Source organism: Falco rusticolus, chromosome 7, assembly GCF_015220075.1.
Source record: "Falco rusticolus isolate bFalRus1 chromosome 7, bFalRus1.pri, whole genome shotgun sequence".
Lineage (NCBI taxonomy): Eukaryota > Metazoa > Chordata > Aves > Falconiformes > Falconidae > Falco > Falco rusticolus.
In genome coordinates this window covers 67,697,337-67,715,510 of record NC_051193.1, presented here as the reverse complement: position 1 = coordinate 67,715,510, position 18,174 = coordinate 67,697,337, and positions in this window count along the sequence as shown.

Sequence of the window (18,174 nt, the reverse complement as noted above, 5' to 3'; positions counted from 1 at the left end):
TTACACTTACGGTTATGCCACCACAGAATTAAACTGCTCAGTCTCTTCATTATAATTAACACATGGCTCTGGCGTGTGACAATCGCTTTCAGAGGAAGAACTTTTGAAACTGGGGAGTTTTACACTTGGAAAAGTGAATTACTATGCTGCTGTCTAGAATCGAGTACAGTGTAGCAAACAGAGGCAATAATTCTGCCAGTGCCCCAGAAGATCTCAGGGGTTACCTCTCTACTTTGAGAGAGCAGCAGGTCAAATCCTTTGTAAAGGCACTCTGTCATCCCTCTGGAGAAGGGTTTTAAAGATCAAGGTCACTCTTGTCACCCAGTCCTGGCATCCTTCCAGTAAGTTTCTTCTCGCCATCACCATCACCAACTCGCCATCTGAGTTCCACCACAAATCTCAATAGATCTGTGGAAATATACTCTACTGTCTCACCATACCTAACAGATCTTTGTGGGACATTAAAAGTCAAAGAAAAACACTTAAACCTGATGGCCAGGGTTGCATCATGCCTTCTGTGGTACCATGGAAGGTGTAATCTCCCCACTAGAGTGAAGACAATAGAGATAATTGAGATGATAAGGACTATGACTGCAGTTCTAATATGGAATATAACTTTTCTTTCCCAGTTAAAGAAGAAAATCTACGTCCTCAATGGGAAACATATTCTATCCCATTTCTCTATTTGTTTGACAACATATTCCATAATGAGAAGAAATATTTCTGAACAACTCTGACAAATAAAAGATTGTCTCCGCACTTGCTTATGAGGCAGCTTTCACCAAGGTAGAATCCAGCCAAGGGAAATTAAATCCGGATTAAATGTAATAAATTTAATTAAATAAATTAAAAAAAAATGGAAAACTAGAATTCACCAAGAAGTGAGTTTTTCCCAAATTCCTATGTTTGTCTTCCAAAACTTAGTGAAAGAATCAAAAGGTTACTTCTGTGGAAGAAGATTTAAATAACTTATAGAAATAAGCTCTGTTTCCTTTATGCCAAGCATTGCTAAATTTTCAAAAAGGAATTGTCATTGAATTCAAAGAGTTGCAAGTTCATAAGCTACCAGAATGCTCAGACCAAGATTGGGTATCTAATGGAACTCCTTACAACTCAAGCTTTTATGCCACACAATTTCAATTTTCAAATGTTCACTGTATGAAATCCACCTTGATATCTAAAGCAAGGGGTATTTTAGGCAGAAAGATAAAAACTGAATAATTTTTTTTCAAGTGAAACACTAAGATATTAAGTGATTTCCTTTCAGGTGGTTCTGTGTTTATTGAACATTTTGTTCTTCTAGGATTTCACACCTCAACTATTTTTGGAACAGAAACAAGAATGCTGAAATATTTAATTGTTAATTACTTTTGCTGTTTGTTGTTGCCAAAATTGCTTCATCTTAACTGAGAAACTGGATCACCTCCACAACAAAAAATGAGTATGAGGAAAATTTTAGGATGTGATATCACATCTAGTAACATTTCCTTATGAGTTTCTAAGGAAAACACCAAGAAAACACCATTGTGGAGAAAGCTGGTTTAAATTACATTGAAGAAGCTGTTGGCAACTCACTATTTAGAAGAACAAAATAGTAATTAAAAGTTTTAGGGGAAACAATGGCCAAAAAGTTTTGTCTGAATCAGTTTTCTACATTGGTCAACTGTTTTACAATGGACAGAAGCGGAACTTTATATAGGCACTATTTCGTAGAGACGTAACTGCAGGCAGTATCATGCAGAAGACAGACAGGTAATGAAAAGAGCAAAATGACCAAGACTAAAAAGACAAAAGTGAGAGAAAGCAAAGGATAGGACTTGTTGGAACTGACATCTGGCAGGAAAGAAGCTTACAGCTGTGGGAAAAGTAACAGAATCCTGCTGGTTTATGGCTTCGGTATTTACAGCAACTGTATTTTATATGTTCTTTGAAAATAAACAGGATGATACCAGATAGATCCCTGCTCTATCACATTTTATTCTCCTGAAATAACCAATCTGCAAGATATCGACAGTTGTTTAGCCATTCTAGTCAAAAGGGTAAACAAATTTCATGTAGCCTTCTCATCCATCATAAATGCTTCATGCTCTAGCTTAATTCACGCAGATGACAATGTGTCCAACATTTCAAAAATGAGTTTTAATAAGAACATTTTAAATAAAAATATTTTGTTAATAAAAGTAATCAAACCTTACTATAAAAAAATGCTGTATCAGACATTTTTCCACAATTAACTATTGAAACTTCAGTAATAAAGCAAATTTGCCAACATTATAAATTGAGACACTATCCCATTTGACAGAAAGTCAATATATAGATGACCAGAGGGCTTTCTTTATCTAACACCTGAGAAGCGTGTATGGACACTTGCGGTTAAGGGATAACTTATCTGTTCAGCAGTGTTTCCCTAGTATTCTTATTGAGAAACCATTATGTCTGTCAATGTTTTTCTTCATTGCTGAAAACGGGGATGTGAACATTGAGTTGCCTTCATTAATTAATCAATAGCTTTCTCAGTTCCTTTTTGTTAGTTTCTTTATGTAGAAAACATAAGATGCCTACTCAGATTTGGATGTATTAATAGGACAAGTTGTTAAATTATATCCAAATACTGTGCTCAAGTCAATATGTGTTCCAAATACATTCTGGAAATCAAACTGTGCTTGTGCCCCTATCCATACCTTTAGCTTAAGTCAAGTGATAAAGAAGAAAAAAAAAAAAAAAGGTCTTTTTTGTTTGTTTTACTTTTTTATAAAATATTCCTTTATTAATATTTATTGAGGTTAGTTACAAAGATCTGGAGCTTCATAAGGTGTTTTAAATGCCCTTCAGATGGTATTCAGTTAAACACAAATAATTGGGAATGTCAAATGTTAGTCCTTAGTATAATTTGTTTTCCAGCCATTAAAATATTAATCTTACAAGAAAGCAAAAGTGCATTCCATGTAATTTAAGTGACAAATTGCACAGCTTACATAGTGACCATCCGAAGAACATATTTAATGAGTAACTGTCAATGCAGTATCAGTGAATATTCAGAAATTAAAAATGCATAGAAAAAATAGATTCATTTGTGAATAATTCATAAATAAAAAATGAGCAAAACAGAAAAAAATGTGATTTGTGTTAGTTCAGAAAGAACAATCTGCTAAACAGGAAAAAAAGGGAAATAGAAAGGAAGATTTGGGAACTACCAGGAGACTAGAGCAGGACTCAGTATCAACAAAGGTGGGCCCCTCAAGGCCAGAGGGACACTGAGGGGCTGGAGCGTGTCCAGAGCCGGGCGGGGGCTGGGGGGGGCTCAGCCTGGAGAGGAGGGGGCTGGGGGGGCCTGGTCTCTCCCTGCAGCTGCCTGACAGGGGCTGTGGGCAGGGGGGGTCGGTCTCTGCTCCCAGGGAACAAGCGACAGGACGAGGGGAAATGGCGTCAAGGTGCGCCAGGGCGGGTTTAGATTGGGTAGGGGGGAAATTTCTTCATGGGAAGGGTGGTCAGGCACTGGGACAGGCTGCCCAGGGATGCGGTGGAGTCACCATCCCTGGAGGTGTTTAAAAAACACACAGATATGGTGCTCGGGGACATGGGTTAGGAGTGGGCTTGGCAGTGCTGGGGTAACAGTTGGACTTGATGTTCTTAAGGTTCCTTTCCAACCTCAATGTTTCTATGATTCTATAAGTTGCTTTAATACAACTACTGTCATCTAGTAGGATTACACAGTAAGTAATGACGGGAGAGGGAGAGATGATTTTACTGGATACTAAGTTTCCTTTAAGTGAGGAAAAGTCTGCTTTACGTACAAAGAATTTATGAAGCATCAGTGCTCCGTTGCGTATCCAGTTGGCCATGAACACCCATCTAGGGACTTGCGTCCTTCGGTAGGGATGTACTTGAATCCAGCCGTTACCGCTCATTGCAAGGAACTGTTCGTAAAGCCAGCTTAGAAGATTGACTACACTGTTACACTGCTATGCCAGGGCAATAACAGCGGGTACTGTACAGATTGTGCACTATCCTTGATGTCTCCCTCTCACAGGTAAAATGAAAAATTATGAAACGGCTCTATGTCACCACAGGGAAACAGAAGTGCTAATTCTGACATCTACTATTCTAATAAAACCAAAACAAATATTCTCATGACTATTTAAGTATTCAAAAGCAAACTCCTGCAGCAGATTTTCTCATTTCAGTGTTACCTTTTACATCTATTTCAGTGTTACCTTTGTGTAAATAAAATTAAAACAAGCAGTGTTATAATCATTTTATACCTCTGATAACCAAGTCCCTGAATTAAAGCAATTTGCACTATTTTTTTCCCTGGTTTGCCTATGTGATATACCGAGCTTATTCCAAAGATTCACGTTCTGTTTCTTCTTTTGCAAACACTGGCCTCTCTTGACACATAAACCAGACCTATTATTCCTAAATATATTTTATCAGTGTGCAACCTGGAGTTCTATTTATAGTGTGCTATTAACACCCTGCTCTGATGACAGAATTTTAAATCTCTTCACAGATTTCTTTCTAGTGCGCCCTAGAAGCTTCCTAAGTTTTAGCTGATCTCCAACTACTCTGGAGGACAGCAGGAGAGTGCATCTCTGCATGCGCATACTCTGCAGGAGCCTGCACTTGTGTCCTGGCCTTGGCTTGCCCAGCGCAATGATTCACTGATGACACATATTTACAGTATCTGATGATGACCTGTTTGATAATGACTTTCTTCTCCTCTCTGCTCCCAGATCTTACATCAACCAAATAGAGGTCTGGAACCAGAGCCAGGGAAAGAAACCTTCACCACTCATAGCAAGAGCAAAAAATTGTTCTTCTGCCCATTTCCACCCTTCTGCTGCATCTCCATGGGGTTCAGAAACAGCCTTCTCAGCCTGCCTTTCAGCGGTGGCTTGCATCATTGGCTATTCAAATCACAAAATGGAGCAGACCCGCCTTCAGTTTATATTCCAGATCTTTCCCAGATGGTAAGACCAACTCAAAGGTAGTGACAGCCTAATATTTGGGCTCCCAGAATTTCAACAGAAATCAGTTAGGGATCATCCAAAGGGTGCAGACTCATATACTATACCGTGTAAACATTACCACCAATTTTGTTTTATAGGTGAAGACCCAAAATTAAATAAATAAATAAATGAATAAATAAGTGTACTCGATAGGTTTTAAACTTCATTTTTTTGGTGTACATGACAGTATATGTCACTTTATATGTGAGAAGTACTATTGATTTTGGGGTGCATTTCTGACAGTTCAGCTCTAAATCTGTTTGAACTCCCAGAAACTTCATAACGTGCCACAGAAAATCCCTGAGTAAAAACATACTATTTATTTAAGCACCCTTCACAGTGGCAGGACGGTTGAGGCAGGACAGTCCTCTGCTGCTTTCATTGTGGGATGCTCTTCGCCATCCCTTATCTCAGGGTCACCAAAGCAGGTGGGTCCCAGCCACAGTCCAAATGTCTACTGAATGTGTAGGGAGTGCTGGGAAAAGCAAAGGGTGGGTTTTTAGAGGGACTGATCTTGCAAGCAGATTTTTGGATTTGAGGGAGAAGCCATTTGGGCATAACTCATCATTTGAGAAAAGGAATAAAGAGGAAAAGAATCCAATTTTGGCATGAGACTGACACAGAAAGCAGCAGCATAGTTGTAACTAATCCTTCGAAGAGCCTTGGAAAGAAAAGCAACGCCTGGAAAGCACTGAATAAAAATAGTAGTTATTTTTTTGCCAGAGATATTAGGCAACTTGTGCAAAGTATACAGAAGCTTCCCTCACCCTTCCCTCCAAATACTCTACCTTAAAGTTATAGCTCTATAGTTACATTAAGATGTAACTTATAAGTTATATATAACTTATGTATAAGCTCCATTTCAGAGATGTCAGTAACAACCCCTCAAGAACACTACAGCTGGCAGGCAGGAATCTTTAGACCCACTGTTAAAGTGGCAGGTTGCCAGGGGATTTGTATTTATTTTTATTTCAGAAGAAGTACAGAACAAGTTAAGACACAGAAAAGATAAAGTTCAGAGTACTCAGCAAGACATTCCATACTGGGTTGGAAACAGTATATTACTTTCTCACAGGTATTTGGGGTGATACACAAGGATGTGGATTCATTCATAAGTTGGCACCACCCACACTTAGTCTCCACTCTGACTTTTCACCTGTTTTACAACCTAATCACATTATACATTGGAAATCCAGAGCAGTTTTTCTTCCAAACAGGAAAAAAAAAAAAAAAAAGTCAGCAAAATACAACCATGTGATTCACTGTTCTGGTTTTCTGCCCATAATGCCCAAGGAATGGCAGGTAGATGGGTTACTGTGTTCAGGGGCACCCGCAGCTCTCTGCTTTGCACCAACTGAACCCCAAACTTTTGTGTACCTGTGGAAGACCTGCACCAACCTGTTCCTCTCCCTCCCCAACCTGATGTGCTCAGTCAGCATCTGCTGCACTCCTGCTTCTGTATTGTACTTCTCCGTGATAAAGCACTTGTAAAGCAGCAGGTTAAACGCTGCTCTTGCAAGCATCTCTACAGGTAACTCTGCAGGTAGCAGAAGGCTTCCCTTAAAGATGCTTCAAGATCCAATGAGTCAGTGAAGAATATCATGTATAATTCAAGCCTAACAAACAATTAGGGAGGCAAAGTTTAACTAGTTATATGATAACTTAGGAGGTAACCTGTTACCATTGAGACAAATGTCTCGGGATCTTCTAAAACCATACGCTGGCTCATTTTGATTTTTTTTTAAAATATATATATATATATTTATTTATTTTTGTTAAACTATAGAGGACAACTCTGCAGAGGGAAGTGCAGAGGAAATTCCCTCTGCAGAAAAAATACAGAACTACAGAAAGGAAAAATGGAACACGTACATTAAAACAGAATGAAATAGTCATAAGGAAATATTTTATCTATTAAGTCCTTTGTTACTCTTTCCTATTTGTGAACATCATTCAAGTATTTGCCATGCTTAATGTGGCTGTCTGGTGACGTCAGAAAGACCTAACACCTTTGACAGATTGGCAGACTTAGAAAACACTAATATCTTTAAAATGGTATAGTGGTTTTTTTTCTACTTCTGTTTCAGCAACTTCAAACTGTCTTTTCTATCATGAATCATTATGTTCTTCAGTGATACTTGAGAAATATTTGAGAATATTTAAGATTTCATCTAGGAAATGTTTACATAGCTTTACTGAGTGACTCTGTCAAATGATCAGAAGCATTAAAAGGTTTCCTTTGGTATGACCTTTTCATATTCACAAACCTCAATCCATTTCTTGTGTTAACACATGACAACTCAGGTCAGCTTTAATGCATTTCGTAGGACTTGCAGTCAAACTATCTCAGTCAGCATACTTTTTCCTGACAGCTAAAGGAAATGGCCAGGCACTAACTTCAGTGCAAACAGTATATGTGATTATTTTAATTCTCACCACAACCACAGTAAACTATAATCAGCAGGGATGTAAAAAGCATAGAGCAGGCCATCTCTTGACCTGTGACATTTCCTTTTAATACATCAAATGCTTCTCCCAGCACTGCTGTGTGCTTTTATGACTTGGGAGGAAAGCTTGAATTTAAGTTAAACTGTTCTGTTTCAGTCAGAAAAGATTCAGCATGCAAATACTTTGATGCAAAAGAGAAAGAAATCGTTTTGTCTAAACTGCTGTTTTCAATTTTTGTTCTTTCCTTCCTTTTAACAAAGTTTATCTATAATTGGCAATTAACCTTCCAAACCCCTCTGGGTTGACACTTTCTGTCCCATGGTGCTACCTCTGGAAGAGTGAAGAGTTAATCACAGCCAGGAAGAAGGAAGGGTGGAAATGCCCTCTCTGTGAGGCTATTGAAACCATTCACTGTGTGAGTAATTAAAATTTCTAATAATGCACCTATATTAAGACTGGCTCAGTGCAAGGTGTCAGAAAAACATCAGGGCAGATGGGATCTCTTTCTCCAGTGTGTCACCTGCAGAGCTTGGGTAAGGTCACTGACTTTCTCAGTCATTCTCTATCTACATGCTGCAATCGGCAAAGTTGATTAAAGCCACTACAGAGTTCAAGTCTCCAGCAAAATCACCAGGGTATGACACGATTTATTAGAAAAGGTCAAAAGCCAAACAAAAAAGGAGTGACCAGACCATAACAATCCAACTAGGAGAATGTAGTATAGATGGCATCTATATTATTCCAGTTAAAGATGTTACAGTCTGTTCAAGAAGTCTGAGCGTGTCCTGGTACATCATGTATTCACTGAGACAAGAAGCAAAAAATGGAACTAGTAAATCACAGTTCCTCCCACATTTTTCCTCTATCTGCCTGGTCTTATTGAGTTAATCCCACAGTGTTGTGGACTGATTTTTCAGTCAATCAGCAATTCTGGTAAATAAGAAAAAAAAAATATCAAAATTTGGAAAAAAACTTGCCCCTGAATGTGAACAGGACAGCACATTAAAAATAATTTATGTCAAACCACAAATACTTTGGTTTATACACAGCCTTGCTCAAGTTTCTTTTAACAGAACTGAAGGACATTTTGAAACAAAGTCAGTTTGAATTTTAAAAACAAACAAACAAACAAAATGTTTCAATTAGCAAATTATATGGGAAAAAAACCCAAACAACCCAAAACAAAAAACAAGTCTTTTTTTTTTTTTTTTTCCCTGTACGTAGTAACTTGGAAAATCTACAGTGAACTTAGAATACATTTTGGTTCTGAAGAGTCCAACAGCAAACAGTTCTAATAATCTCTACTTTCTATATCTTCGCTGAGAAAACTAGCATTAATGTTGGCTTCGATATGGATATTCACCTTCATTTGGCCACCAAACTGCATGAAAACATGTAATCATTCTTTCTTACCCAAGAGATTATTATGTCTTTAGAAAAACTTTTGTGTGTTCTTTATCTAGTTGTCTATATATCTGCACTAACATGATGGTACAAGATCAGGTTTAGAGAGTCAAAACGTAAGAGCTGCAGAAGAAAACCTATGACATCTCTTAGCGACCACACAGGAATCAGAATATTACGAATGATTAGGTCACTACAGACGGCTGGACTCGAGCAAGGCGCCGTGTGTGAAGCTGCCTGCTCCCTGCCCCGTGCAGTGCGTCACCCCACAGGGACCTGACACCTGGTTTCCTCACAGCTTGCCTTGCAGTTCACTGACGGCCCCAAAGCTGCTCTGAGAACAAGGTCATTCCCACATATTCCAGAATACACGTGAGAGAAACATGATCTTACAGAAGCGAAATTTCTGGCATTCACCTTACTATATACCAAAAAATCCATATGGGGGGACAACGACCTTGCAGTAAACCCTGACCAGTGTTTACCCAGCAGTTGAGGTATTTATTGTATTTTCTTTATTTTCCCACCCCTGCATCGATTCTCTATTGTCCAATAAAGGCTGAGGGGTTTTGTCTTACTGTAAGCACTAAGAAGCTCTCTTCCCTCTCTGCAGACACGTTTTCATGAGGTACAGGAAAGCAGTGTTCTAGGACTGACAGCCCTGTGTCTGACCCAACTGAAACAAAGAGGTTCCAGATTTAATTGTGTGAGGCTGAGAGTCATACACACAAATACAGAAATACATTCCTTCTGTGTGGTATCTTAAATGCTGTTTCCATAGAAAAAATGCCGCAGAGGCTGAATGAAGCGACTGAGAGTATATCAGGATGAATGACCTTAAGGTGTAGAGAACAAGAGAAATATTAATTTAATATGTAGCTCATTGAAGAGCTATTGACGTCACAAAAATAGTCTTTTACAGACTGCCACCAGCACAGGTGAAAACACAGACTACAGAACATTGATTTCAATTCCCTGATTTAACAATTGTGCAAGAGAAAAGAATCAGGCCCCACTATGAGTTCCCTCATAGCCCATCTGACCATTAATTACAGCAAAACGACGTAACTAAAACGCAAGAGGCAAGGAATGTTCTCCACACCACACAGACTAAAAGGGAAGCTCACTAAGACACGATCAGCTAACGGAGCTGTGCCACTGCGCACCAGGATCTCGCTCACGCTCTTTGCACAACCCCTGCATTTGCACAGCAGGTCCTTCTGGGAACGCCGCTCGCCTTTACAGCTCACAGCAAGGGAAATGTCATTAGTCCCACCCTGTCACCAAGACTGATTAGTATCTCTGAATATTCTCTGCACTGCACATTGGGAATTACACATATTCATCTCCTGGCAAATATTTACCAAACCCGTACAACATACGTTTGTAAACATTTGTCTCCTTTCCGTTGGAAAGGTAACCCCTTGCATATGGTAATAGCATCCCTGGAATTAATCTTCCATGAAGAAAAATGATTTATAATTATTTGAAACTTTAATTATGCCAAGCTCCCTGCAAACTTGCACATGGGTGAAGACTGGCTCAGGGGGTTCACTAGAGTGGAACCCCCTGTACCACAGCTGTATACTAATTGGGCTCCTGAAAAGTTCAGAGAAATTATTCTGTATGCTGGCATTCATCTGCCAAGTAACAATTAAGTGCCCCAGTAGGGAGCAAAAACGCTACCAAACACAGCAAATACACAGATAGGTTCACACACAGTAGCAACAGGACAAGGATCACAAGGAGGAAACAAGCCAAAGAATACACTAATGGATGAAATGAGAAAACCACTTTACAGAAACAGAGTTAAGGGAACAACGACACTAAGGGAAAATGCTGAGCCAAACCTCAGCTGACCTACAGCAACCGGCCACTGGAGACACAGACTTTTGCATCCTGTATCACAGAGCCAATTATTTGAGCACAAGTTAAAAATGTTTGCCTCTACCTATTACAGTCCATGGGTGGCTAGTGGCCCCCATCCCCCAAGCCTGAGGGTGTGACTGAAACTTTCAGCAATCCAATTAATTGAATCAGGCTGCTAAATTGCAGCAACAAAGGTTTGGATTTTTTAACCCAAGATCCAATTTGATTTTCTATGAAACCAGCTGTCTCATTTTTTACCTCTACAGGTAATACGTGTTTGGCTTTGAGTGGCTTCTTTCACACATGCCCAAACAGAGTCTCAACCCAATCTAATTTATCGTATCTCAGGACAATTCATGCTCCTTCAGCATGTTTCTTCCCAGTACTTTCATCAGTCCTTCACTGCCCTTGCATGGCTTCCCTCATTCACAATGGATCCTGTAAAAGCTTTTCATCCTTGATGTTCAGACTATCAAAGCACTTGAGCAGATGCATGAAGGTAAGCACCAGAGCTGGCCCGCCCCCTCCTGCAGGACTGCCCACCACAAGAAAGTTGCTCACATGCCTGTCTGACTGGAGGGGTGAATTCTAATGCCTTTCAGAGAGGACCTTGTGTGTGCTTGCAGCTATTAAGTGTGTAGTGTAAGCTTTATTACCACCAGTTGTACTACCTGACCTATCCAAGTAGTTGGAGCCAGAAGGATACAAATGACGGAGCGTCACCACCTAAAAACCTCAGGAAAAAAAAATCCCACCTCTTCCAGGAGTAGCTCTTTTATCACTGTCTCTCCTAATGGCTTCTCTGTCTCTCTCATTTTTGAGATGATATGGAAGAACAGTAATGCAATGGTTAATGCTTTGATGGATTTTGCTGAGTGAGGAGCATACTGTTAGAAAGACCAGAGAGTGCTGAAGGCAGCAGTGAAGTAGGCAAGGCTCCGCTTGATCTGTTCTTTACTTCCCTGTTTACCATCAGCAGTTTTGCTGCCACCAGCACTAACCGTACAATGCCCAGACACAGCCATAAAAAATCAGGTCCCTTTGCCCATTAATCTTTCCTTTACCCACCTTCTCCTTACCTTCCCCAGATTCCATGCTGAAGACAAAACAGTTTAAACCTGTTGGGTGTCTGCTTTGTGTATCAAAGGCCACAGCTAGCCCTTGAATTAAATAATCCCATGCTTTGCTTCATTGGAAGGACTGAAATGGAACATTAGCCAAATACTGCAAACAGCCATAACTACAGTGGACTAGGATACAATCTGCACAGTATCTTAATATTAATAATTTTAAAAACCTTGTTCTAATTACTAAACATTAATTTAAAAAAAAATATCTTCCTCATTTGCCTAGAAGAACACTGTTTTAATGTGCTTATCAGAGTAGTTTATTCTTAATGCATGGCAATTATTTCCCAATTACCGCAGAACTAAATTCACATCTGCTATTAATTTTCTGATGAGTTCATCAGGTTGGACTGGTTCCAGTGACAGAGCTATAGCCATACTTCAGCTACCTCTGCTCATCCACTGACAGTTAGCAAACCACCCCAGATGTGTCAATAACAAATGACATTTCAGTTTTCTGCTGTATTTAAAAAGCTTTTTCCACGGTCACTTGAGCTTAGGACAGTTAAATGAGCTCTCCAACATAGGAAGTACAAAATAAGCTTATTAAATCTCATATTAAAATGTCTCATCAAAAAATCTTTTTCACCCAGGACATAATTGTTGGTCATCCACATCATCTTGTTCTCTCTGGATTTCTTTTTTTTTTTTTTCTTTAAAAAAAAAATTTAATTGTTACCATAAACTAAAATGATAGTTTAATACCCATTCCTTTGCTTTTCTTTGGATACAGTGCTGCCTAGAATAAAGAGTCATAAAAAACAAAATCATTAATGCTGATACTTAGCATCTATATATGATTTAATATTCTTTAATTCTACCGCAAATTTTAAAGAAGTCTCAACTAACTGCTGTAGTATAACCATGCATAATTAATCGAGGTCCACAAGGTAGGTGTACTTTCAACAGTTGCTGTAGGAGCAGCTATAAGCACCTTGTACTTTTTAAGGCTTACTGCTCTTCCAGCTGTCCTGGGCTGCTACATGTTGACAGGAACAACCATGGACACATGCAAAAGCTTGTGTCAACAAATCGGTAGAGGTAGGGTTGTCTGCAATTTCTTATCTACTCTGGAAGGTAGGCTGTTTGCTGTTTTGCTCCACGTGCAGAGGCTAAATATGATCACAAAGCACCTAAATATTCAATAGTGACAAGATACGAACAGGATTATTGAAATTAAATCAACTAATTGTGGTTAACAAGAAAAAGTGATTTCTGTCTCTGCATTTCTCTCATGCTAGATACAGAGTGGCTTCTCCAATTAATATTACCACAGCTCCTCTGGGGTATTGAGTGATTGGGGGTTTCATTATTATTTGTTTGAGGGATTTTTTGCAACTGCTTCTAGGCTTCATGTCCTGTTACTTCTGGTTTTTCAGACAGCTGTCAATGCTGCACTGATGTCCTCCTTAATATCAGAGTATTTAATTCTGTCCCTGATTTGCTTGCCACTGGGAGGGCTTGCCTGAAAAATCTCCTCGGGTGGCAAATTGCTCCTTTCCTTGAAGCCTATAGAAAACCATTTCCTTCTGATATTAGAACCTGAATAATGTAAATAGCGTTCTGCTCTCCATCCACTCTTAGTGGATCATCACTGGTAGTTAGGTGAAAGCAGACCGGCTGATGGGTAACTAGAGAGCCTGTCCCAAGGAAGCGTAGTCATTTTCTCTTGAAAAATTCCATTTTAGGTAACCTGGCATTTATTAAAGAGTCATGCTAATGGAGAGGGGTTTAAAAACGGATGTGACATGCTCCAAATACCATCAAACTGTTAAAACGTACATGTCCTAAGCCAAGATAGAATCTTTATTTCCCATATACATCTATATATTTCTGTGTGTGGTTTCCAAAAGCTGCACTCACATACTGTCACTTTTTTTACTCAAAAGACTCAGCCTTGCCTCGGTTGTCTTCTCAGATGTACCTCAGGACACAAGGCAGGACAACACAAAAATAAGGGGATCAAGAAGGATCTGTGATTTCTGTGTTTACCAGTCACTATGAGTAATGAAGTTCAACACAATTACACAAAACATGTGGTATATGGGAATCAGTTACCACTTCAGGGAGCAATTATGTGAAACAGGAAAATGTCTTTGTTCCTTGATTTTGTTAATGGGCTGTGCAGAACAACAAGAATGGCTGGTCATTACTTGCCATAGTATAGTCTTGGATTGACAATATGCCAAGGTTGAATGGAAATCTGTAAATCTTTGCAGGAAACTATGGTTTCCAGGCTTGGGCATCAGGAGAAAGCAGGATTCTGCCTATCCATGTGGGAGAATTTGTTTCCAGCACACACAAAGTGTCCACGTGCACATACGTGCATAAGAAAGAACAGTCACAGAATAAGACACAGAGAAAACAAATGCAAGACTACAATCTGAACAGCAAAGCAAAGGAACAGAGGATGGAGAAAGGAATTAATGAGGAAATGGATGAAAATAGTAAGCTGCCCTAGTTTGAAATTAGTTATCTAGGACTTGAAGTTTCCCAGCCATTGCCTCCTTCACACAGGGCAATGTAAAGACTCTACCGCTTGGTTTTGAGCTACCTCTATGCCAGGAGAAGGCAAGTGGGAACAATTTAGCTTCCCACATTTTCTTTCTTTTCCTCCTCTCTTTTTTCCTCTGTGTTACAAGAACCACGCAATATATGACATGTATTAGAAACCGCAACATGCCACTCGGCAATGAATAGGGTTACTTTTAAAGCAATGAAATTCTATGAGACAGAATTTATTTCCAATAATATTGATACAAAAAAAAGGAAAAATCCTCAAGTTTTAAGACTGAATATTGTCTTTACCCCTCTGTAGCCTTTACCTCTTTATGTATACAACGTCACTGGGAATAATACACAGCATATACTCAGCCAAGGAACACTTAAAGTGGGTACACCACACAGAAATAAAAAAAAAAAAATTGCACACTCACTTTCTCTAACTTTTTGAGCTCTGAGAGATAGGGTCTTTCTCTGCCTGTGAAGCTGTTGAGCTTTAGAAATACAAGAGGGATTTAAGTTCTTACTGCTTTTTTAGACATCAAAATCCAGTTTTATTGTGCCACTCGTATTTTGAAGCCTGCCTGGTGATCACATTCCTGGGTGCCAAAAGTGGAATTATCAGTATCGCAGGGAAACAGAAAGGCAATGGAATACTCAAATTTGTTCAACCTCCTGTCCCTTTTGGTACTTTTCCTGCTGAGAAGACAGTGAGCTTAATTAAACACCATCCAATCCTTCTTACTTTTCCACTGTCTTCAAGCTACTACTTAAAGATCAATACTAGTTGTTTATAGATTCAGTTACCTGGGAGTGGAACTTGGAAATGATACAGAAATGGTCAGATTTTTTCACCAATATTCTTAGCAGAGATGTTCTTGTTGCCTGCACTTACTTTCAAATTGTCTCTTCCATTACAAACCTACAGAGTGTACTTTTTTCTATGAAATTGTCCTTTCAGCTCTAAGGCAGCAATGGAAAGGTAACATAATTGCTCATAATTCTCTAAGCATTTATATTGTTTCACATTTTTAGCTGTCTTTTTTCACAGATTATTAAAACAAAACAATTTGAAAGCTTTCTCTCAGACTTCTCCATTTGAAAACATTCCTCTGCAACACAGAGTGCTTGTTATATAATTGCTTTTTCTCCTGAAAACTAACAATTTTGGATTTGTAACACTTTTTCTTACCTCAAACGTGCACTGATGCTTAGCAAACACTTTTTAGGGTAGCAAAAAGTGCTTTCTTTTGAACAGTTACAAAGTGTTTTTCACTAAAACAATGTTGGAGGACCAAAACAGTTGTCCGTTCAAATATTTTATATTGCTTCATTTTTTCAAGGAAAAAGTTATAAATGCTCCATGTTAAGAGGACTTTTTTTCTGAAGAATAATAATACATCAGTTGTAAAAATATTTAAATATAAAATCTCCCATTTCTTTCAGTTAGCCAACAAGAAGTCTCACAGTGAGAAAGAAATATTGGAGTTCCAAAATGCGGGTATACAACCTTGCTGAAATAGAATTTCATTTATCTTTAAAAACTATGAGACAGTAGTTGCTGGTGACATGACAAAGTTGAAGTGAAAAGTCAGGTCCTTTTCAGAAGATCCTGGCCAGAATAGTTTTAGCATTTCAGACCACTGGGGTTTTGGGAGCGAACCTAAAAAGCTGGTGGAGTTTAAACTGCCTTAACATTGATGAAACTATCTTTTTCTTAAAGTCATAAAATAAACTTCCAAGACCCTATGATCTGGCCATGTTTGAATGCTGTGTCAGCAGCAGGTAGTGAGCTGAAAGCTGTGCTTTAACATGTTTGCCCTGCACTACCTGTGATTAAATTGAGGAATTCCATCTCCAGGACCCACCGGTTCATACTTTAACAGACCTAAACCAACCTACAAATGTTGAACAAAATGGGGAAGAAAAGGAAATGCAGCAATTCAGATCAACTGATACAAAATCGCTTTAGTTCAACACAGTTCACGGCTTTCATTGCCTTTCTTACCTCTCAATAAATCTAAGTAAAGTAGGTATTTATGCTAGATGTAAATAAACAAAGTCTATTTAATTTCATCTCAAAGAGAAATAAATTTAAAGGTGAGTAGATTAGGTCATTTTCTCAATTAAAGAAAAAAAAAAAGTAGATAGTTTTTTTAGAAGCTCCATGTAAGAGAGCCATAAAAACATCATTGGCTCTCTTTATAGAAAACATGTATCATCAGCATAAGAGTGAAAGGGCTGGATTTGTTATTTTGGAAAGACCATAAAGAAGAAAACTGTTTCTTAGTCAGATGAAGACAACCACTGCATCTCCTAGGTTTACTACGGACAAAATCCTTAAGTTCTTGCTGAACTCAATGGTCCTTTGCTGTCATGACTAAATAAATCTGACAGCTAACTCACCCTGAGACAGCACATTTATTATAAGGTTTAAACAACCTATAGCAGCTCCTCCTGTCCCACAGTTAGCACAACTAATGCATCAGATGTTCAGCAGCTGCTGTGTGAAACTAATGACATTCATCATGATAACACATAAGACTTCATCTTTTCACTTATTATGCTCACAAAAGGTAACAGCTTCAGAGCAAGCAGCATGCCGCATGCCGTAATGGGTAAGATGGCATATGTCCTCTGAAGTGAATGGGTGTTCCACGGAATTGCTGAGAATCATCTGAGAGCAATAAACTTTGACTTTAAGCAAAGTTGCCAGACAATGTCTTCTGGGGGAGCTTTTTTGTTGTTACTGGAGGAGGGGGATTTTTTCTTCTTCCTGGCTTCTGAGGGGTGTGTTTCTTTGGGTTTGTGGTTTTTGGTGGTTTTTGGTTTGTTGGGGTTTGGTTTTGTGTTTTGTTTTTTTTTTCCTATACTGGAATTAGGTCTTTTATCTCATTAGAATTTTACTTGGGTCTTCAGTCTCTTTCTGAAGTGCCTGCAAACAGCTACCATATCACTGCAGGTTTTGATGACCTTTCAGTTGGCTAAAGTAATGACCAAGCAGAAGGAACATTGCTTATTTTGTTGTCTGTGCCTCTCCACTGGTCAGCTTCTAGAAAGTTGCCATTGCGAAACTGATTTGTCCTTCTGGATCTCCCTGTAGTTAGGAACTACTATTAGAGAACTTCCAGGTTTATAGCTTTATAAAGTCAAAAAACCCCAAGACCCATTATGGTTAATAAAATGTTGTGCCTGAAACTCCTTATTCCAAAAGCTAAATATTTACGTTTCAAAGTGGTCTTCGGTTTCTAAAATGGGGGTTGGAAGCTGTAGAGGTTTTCCATGTTGTTTTTTATTTCACTGCACTCCTGTCAACATGGGCATTCATTAACACTGCATTCCTATGAATGAGCAGAAATCACACATAGTTCGTTAACATTTTTGAAAGGCCGTATGTGGGGTGACCTGCTCCAAAACCACAAATGACCATCTCAGGTGACTAGATTAATCTACCACCAGTGTCCTATTTAAGACCTAAACAACTGCTTAAAACCTAGGCCAAGTTAAAAGGCGGTGACATTTTAAGCTGTTCATTATGGTTTGTGAAGCTCTAACCAACAGACTGTGAACAAGTTTCTGTCTAGTAAAAGTGCCCTAATTAATTAGTACCTGTCATCTTTACTCCTTCTTTACCTACTTCAGTCAATTCTAGGAGAAAGAGCAACAGCTTTGTAGGTAAGGAGTCACAGCACGGCATTCTCAGGCTAGAAGCAATCTTTCCAGATCAAACACCAAGACGACTGGAGCAATAATATTGCATAAGGTGATGATGTGAACCTATACACAAGGGAAGGCTGCATTTAAAGCACACGGCT